Source organism: Nematolebias whitei, chromosome 7 (genome assembly GCF_014905685.2).
Source record: "Nematolebias whitei isolate Nwh7 chromosome 7, NemWhi1, whole genome shotgun sequence".
In the NCBI taxonomy this organism is placed as follows: Eukaryota; Metazoa; Chordata; class Actinopteri; order Cyprinodontiformes; family Rivulidae; genus Nematolebias; species Nematolebias whitei.
Window position 1 is genome coordinate 26,028,382 of NC_056504.1, and position 7,153 is coordinate 26,035,534.

General features: G+C 43.8%; 1 protein-coding gene across 1 annotated transcript in view; it reads right to left on the reverse strand.

Annotated features, from left to right (window-relative positions):
- The window catches only part of LOC119411766 (membrane-associated guanylate kinase, WW and PDZ domain-containing protein 3), a gene marked incomplete in the record, with an annotated part of 451,370 nt that overhangs the window by 413,852 nt on the left and 30,365 nt on the right, over nt 1–7,153 (reverse strand).

Below are 7,153 nucleotides of genomic sequence, written 5' to 3' on the forward strand. Positions count from 1 at the left end.
TCCTTGGTCTGCTACTTTGGGGGTCGACGTTGTATAAACCTGATAGTATGTCCCAGCCAATGGACCCCCCAGGCAAGACTGAGGAAGTAAGGGCTCAGTTAGGGCCACAAGGAAACTTTGACAATCTCGCTCTAACATTACAGCAGATTATTGCTCAACAGCAAACCACCCAAGACAACCTTCTGGAATTGGGGAGCATGGTGGCTTCACTACAGAAGGGGAGGACGTTGCAGCTTCACTCCCCCGAACCATTGGCTAAACCTGTTGGAGCTTCCCCTAGAGAACCAGACGTTCGACCTTCCGAGTTTTTTGAAGGTAATACACGAAAGTGTGGGGGCTTTATTCTTCAGTGCGAACTTGCATTTAAAAGAGCCCCAGTTACCTACGACTCAGATTTTTCACGCATTACTTACATTGTTAGCGCTCTGAAGAGCGAGGCACTACAATGGGCGCAAGCCTACCTCCGCCGACGCTCCGTCGAAAACTTGACATATTCCACTTTCTTAAAAGACTTTCTCCAGGTGTTCGATCACCCTCTCCAACAGGAGGAAGCTGCCCAGAAATTATTTTCCTTACGTCAAGGGAAAGAGACGGTGGCGAAATTCTCAATCCACTTCCGCATCCTCGCCGAAGAGTCCGGATGGGATGAAAGGGCGCTCTGCAGTGCGTTCATAAGGGCCCTTGACCGCCAGATTAAGGACAAAATGATTACTGGTGAGATCCCTTCCATCTTAAACGACGTTATTTCTCTAGCTATACGCATCGATAACCGTGTTCGGGAGAACCTGCTCGAAGCGGACTTCAACTCCCGTGAGCCTCTCGCTTCCAGAAGCCCCGCCTTCTCTACTCCCGAGCTGGTTTCCGAAGAGGAGCCGATGCAGGTCGGAAAGACCCGACTCTCTCAGGAAGAGCGACAGCGACGTCATGAGGCGAAGGCATGTATGTACTGTGGAGGACAAGGTCACACAATTAAGACATGCAGGTTACGGGTAAAAGCCAACGCCTGCCAGTAAGTAAGGAGATACTGGTGGGCAATACTTCTTTTTCTCCTAAGAACTTTACCCTACCTGTTATTCTCTGTCTAACTTCTGAAAATCACCCTGTGCAGGCACTAGTCGACTCGGGCGCTGAACAGAGCCTTATCAGCAGGGACCTCGTGGAGGAATTACAGATTCCCACAACAGGGTTGGATCCACCCATATCCGTCACCGCTATTACTGGACAAAACATCTCGTCTATTTCATCTAAGACAGTAAAAATAAATTTTGTGGTCTCAGGAAATCACAGAGAAATGGGTGAGTTCTTTGTGTTTGATTCTCCCACATCACAACTCATATTGGGATACCCTTGGTTAAGGATTCACAACCCCCACATTAACTGGGCTGAAAACAGGATTGAAAAATGGGGAGAGGAATGTTCATTAAAATGCCTCCGTTCCGCCATTTCTCCCAGTTCTCCTCCTCCAGTGAAGAAAGAGGAGATTGATTTTTCCAAAATCCCTATCCTCTACCATTCTTTAGCACCGGTTTTCAGTAAACAACTAGCCTTATCTTTGCCACGTCACAGACACTATGATTGTACGATCGATTTACTGGCTGGAGCTCCGCTACCCGCTAGTAGATTGTTTAACATATCTGGTCCTGAGAGAGCCTCCATGAAGGATTATATCGAAGACTCTCTTAAATCTGGCATTATTCGCCCATCCACGTCTCCACTTGGAGCTGGGTTCTTTTTTGTCACAAAGAAGGACAAAACCCTTCGTCCATGTATAGACTATCGGGGCCTGAATCAAATCACTATCAAGAATAAATATCCTCTACCTCTCATCGACTCCGTTTACGAACAATTACAAGGTGCTACAATATTCACAAAACTAGACCTCCGTAATGCCTATCACCTAGTCCGTATTCGTAAGGGGGACGAGTGGAAAACTGCTTTCAAGACACCCCTTGGACATTTTGAATATCTGGTCATGCCTTTTGGCTTGACCAACGCTCCAGCAGTTTTTCAGGCCCTTGTCAACGACGTCCTACGTGATTTTCTCCAAGTCTTCGTGTTCGTCTACCTAGATGATATATTAATCTATTCTAAAGACGAGGCACAACACACCCAACACGTTAAAGCAGTCCTTCAAAGATTACTGGAAAATCAACTGTTTGTAAAAGCTGAGAAGTGTGAGTTCCACCAGGCTTCAGTCACTTTTTTGGGATTTATTTTTGAGAGGGGACAAGTGAGGTCTGACCCAGATAAGACACAAGCGGTGGTGGATTGGCCGACACCTACTAATCGGAAACAGTTACAGAGATTCTTGGGGTTTGCCAACTTTTACAGACGCTTCATAAAGAACTACAGCAAAATTGCCATTCCCCTCACACAACTAACCTCAACCCGCTTAAAATTTTCATGGACTGATAAGGCTGAACTTGCTTTTTCCACTCTTAAACATCTCTTCTCCACTGCTCCTATCTTATCCCATCCAGATACCTCAAAACAATTCATCGTAGAGGTCGACGCATCTGACACTGGGGTTGGGGCCGTCCTCTCGCAGAGGTCGTCCGACGATGGGAAACTTCACCCGTGTGCCTTCTTCTCCCGTCGCCTCTCGTCCGCCGAAGCCAACTACGACGTGGGTGATCGTGAGTTGTTGGCCATCAAGTTAGCCTTGGAGGAATGGAGGCACTGGTTGGAGGGATCAGAACTCCCCTTCATTATTTGGACGGATCACAAAAACCTGGCCTACCTTCAAGGGGCGAAGAGGCTCAATGCCCGACAGGCCAGGTGGTCCTTGTTCTTTTCCCGTTTTCAGTTCTCCATAACCTATATCCCAGGATCTCGGAACGTCAAGCCGGACGCCCTCTCTCGACAATTCTCGTCAACCGAGGATTCCGGAACTCCCGAAGACATCCTCCCGTCCTACTGCAAGGTGGGAGCTGTAACTTGGCCCATCGAGAAGGACATCCTGGAGGCCCAAACGACCGAACCTGATCCTGGTTCGGGTCCCCCTGGATGGCTGTTCGTTCCCTCTTCCATGGTGGGCAAGGTTCTGGAGTGGCTCCACACTGCTCGTTTCTCTTGTCACCCCGGTATAGGACGCATGCTCCACCTGACAAAAGCTTCCTTCTGGTGGCCAAACATGCAGAAGGACGTTAAGGAGTTCGTCTCTTCCTGCCCTACCTGCGCCCAAAACAAGAACAACAATCAACCCCCTGCTGGCCTTCTTCTTCCTCTCTCCATCCCCACTCGTCCTTGGTCCCACGTCGCCTTGGATTTCGTCACTGGCCTCCCCGTCTCCAATGGTAACACTGTCGTCTGCACCATAGTTGATCGTTTTTCCAAATCTGCTCATTTCATTCCTCTCCCCAAACTCCCCTCTGCTCTCGAGACCTCACAGATTGTCACGGAGCATGTCTTCTGCCTCCATGGCATTCCATTGGACATTGTGTCTGATCGGGGCCCTCAGTTCATCTCCCAAGTCTGGAAGGGGTTCTGTGAAGCTTTGGGGGCTACGGTCAGTCTCACCTCGGGATACCACCCCCAATCCAATGGCCAGACGGAGAGATGTAACCAGGATCTGGAGGCTGTCTTGAGGTGCGTGATCGGTTCCAACCCATCATCCTGGAGCCAGCATCTCCCATGGATCGAATACGCCCACAACTCGCAGACCTCGGCGGCCACTGGACGATCTCCATTTGAGGTGGCTTTGGGATTTTCCCCTCCTCTCTTCCCTTCTCAGGAGGCCGACGTGGGCGTTCCCTCGATTCACCTTCACCTCAAGCGCTGTCGTCGGGTCTGGCGACAGACTAGGGCGGCTCTGGCCAGGTCTTCTGAGCAGAACAAGCGTTTCGCGGACAGACACCGCTCCGAGGCCCCCAGATATGAGGTCGGTCAGAAGGTTTGGCTTTCGACTCGGGACATCTCATTGAAGGACTTCCCCAAGAAACTCTCTCCCAGGTTTATAGGTCCTTTCCCTATTGTGAGAGTGCTGAACAGGTCGGCGGTGCGGCTTCAACTCCCTCCATCCATGAGGATACACCCGACCTTCCACGTGTCCCAAGTCAAACCCATTGTTTCCAGTCCTCTTCAGCCTCCCTCTAGAGCCCCTCCTCCCCCCCGGATGATTGATAACGCGCCTGCGTTCACCGTCAGACGTCTCCTGGATGTGAGACGCAGGGGTCGGGGCGTCCAATATCTGGTAGATTGGGAGGGGTATGGTCCTGAAGATCGCTCCTGGGTCCCTAGGTCTCGCATCCTGGACGCAGGCCTTATCACCTCCTTTTTCAAGGCTCACCCTGAAAAGCGGCTTAGATCGCCGAGAGGCGATCCTTGAGGGGGGGCACTGTGGGATTCCTGGTTTCCCTCTGTCTGTTTGTGTCTGTTTGTCACTTTCCCTCCACAGCTAATCACCCAACTCGTCACACCTGCCACCAATCTGAGGAGTACTGCTACTCACCTACTTAAGCAGCTGCCAGCCTCCTCTCCAGTGCTGGGACATCTTCTGACAATCGGACCTTCCACGGCCTGGTTCATTCTGGTCCTCCCTAGGACTTCTCCCTCCACTGGAACTCCTTCCTGTGGACCTTTGATGTCTCGTCTCCAGCAACAACATCCACCACTCTGTCTGGGTCAACCTGCTACTCTCCTCTGGATTCCTCCTCACACCCAGGATCCCACTCTTTGCTCCTCCTCAACCATCTCCTGCAACAATAACAAGTAAGGATCAATTCTTGATTAATCAATCATCATCAACCAAGAGGATATATATTCACCGTCTCTCCCCTTCCCTTACAGCTGTTCGAGTTTTTATCTTCACCTGTAAATAAATAACACTTACCTTTTACCTGCCTCGTGTCCTTGCTTCCTTGGTCTGCTACTTTGGGGGTCGACGTTGTATAAACCTGATAAAGCCTGTGCAAACTAAAAAAGGTTACCTTGTACTTTTTCATATGGTGCAGGTTTCAAATGCAATTCTAAAATACAGGTACTCACTCAGTGTAAACAAAACACTTGGTATGGTATGGTATGGTATAAAGTTTATTCATTTAAAAAAAGTACAAAACAATTCCATAACAATATAAAAAAAAGATACAAGAGATTTAAAATGAAAGGCAGCAGAAAGAAGAAAAAATCTTATTATGTCTGCCCCTTTTTTCAAACAATTAGTTCAATCATAATAATTTTCAAGTAACAGAACAAAATGAATAACTTTACAATTTTTCTAATTCTAATACAAAAAACACACTAAGCTACTTCATATATATTTTTTTTTAACAATCCAGCTTTGATCTTTTTCTTAAATGTACACATTGACTTGGCATTTTTCACATCACTCTCTAGACCATTCCACAATCCAACTCCTTGGATTGAGGTAGACCTTCCCTTCAGACTAGTTCTGAATTTTGGTTTGACAAATATTTCTATCCCCTTAAGATTGTAACAACTTTGTCTTTTAACAAAAATTCTTTGGATATTTAATGGTAATGTGTTATTTTGAGCCCTATACATAACTGATAAAATACTATAATCTACCAAATCATGGAATTTCAATAACTTGAGTTGATAAAATAATGTGCTTTATGGGTGACTGTAATGCTTTCTGGTGATGATTCTTATAGCTCTTTTCTGTAAAATAAAAATAGGTTTTGTAAATGTTTTACACGCTTTCCCCCAAACATCAATGCAATAGATTAAATGTGGAACAATGATTGTGTTATACAGCATGTACAAAGCTTTATCATTTAATAATTCCCTGACTTTGTATAGTACTGCAATAGATTTAGCTATTTTTGTTCTTACAGAATTTATGTGATTTTTCCATGTTAGCTGTTCATCAATGATTACACCCAAAAATTTCATCTCATTAACTCTACAAATCTCAACACCCTCAATTTTAAATGGATAATCAACAGTTTTCTTTTTGTTACTAAATATCATGTATTTAGTTTTATCTAAATTTAATGATAATTTATTAATTTTAAACCAAGTTTGTATTTTATTAAATTCTGTCTTCATCAATTCCAACATCCGTTTTACATCTTTACCCAAACAAAAAAATGTGGTGTCATCTGCAAAAAGGACACATTTGAGGAGTCCTGATACATTCACTAAGTCATTCACATATAAAATAAATAACTTTGGTCCAAGTACAGAGCCTTGAGGAACTCCACAAGTGATATTGCACAGGTCAGATTTTACACCATTTATTTGTACAAACTGTTTCCTATCTTTCAAATAGCTAGATACCCAGTGTAATGCTGGTCCTCTTATACCATATTTATTTAATTTTTCAAGGAGAATAGTGTGTTCAATAGTATCAAATGCTTTTTTTAAATCAACAAAAATACTAACACAATATTGTTTTTGATCGACAGCAGTAGTTTTTTGTTCTATTAATTCCATGAGAGCCATTGATGTAGAGTTTTTTGCTCTAAACCCATACTGACTGCTACTTAGAATGTTTTGTTTAGTAATAAATGTATCTAATCTGGTCACAAATAGTTTTTCTAGAATTTTTGAGAACTGTGATAATAAGGATATTGGTCTATAATTATTGAACACACATTTATCACCATTTTTAAAGAGAGGAACTACCTTAGCTACTTTCATATTGTCTGGAAATATTCCTTTTGAAAAAGATAAATTACAAATATATGTAAACGGCTCGATAACATGACTCATTATGTCCTTTACAAACATCATATCCATGTCCACCCAGTCTTTTGATCTCATCTGTAAGATTTTTTATTACATTCATTATTTCTTCTTTGTCAGTTCCATTAAGAAAAATACTGTTGTCACAACCTATAACTGAATGGTTCACATTATTGTCTACTTTTGGTATTTTAGCTGCAAGGCTTGATCCAACGGTCACAAAATGATGATTAAATCCATTTACAATTTCATTTTCATCATGGATTTCATCATCATCCTTCAAAAAATATTGTGAAATACCTGTTTTTGCTTTTCAGAACACTATTTATTACTCGCCATGTTGCTTTCATATCACAATTACTTTTATTTAATAAATCACTATAATATTATAATATCACTTATTCTGCTTACTCAACAAGTCTATCTAATACATGTAAAAACAAACATTTCTAACTTCTCAAGCCCGAACAGCTGTCCTATGGAGGATGCCATTGTTGACCATTTT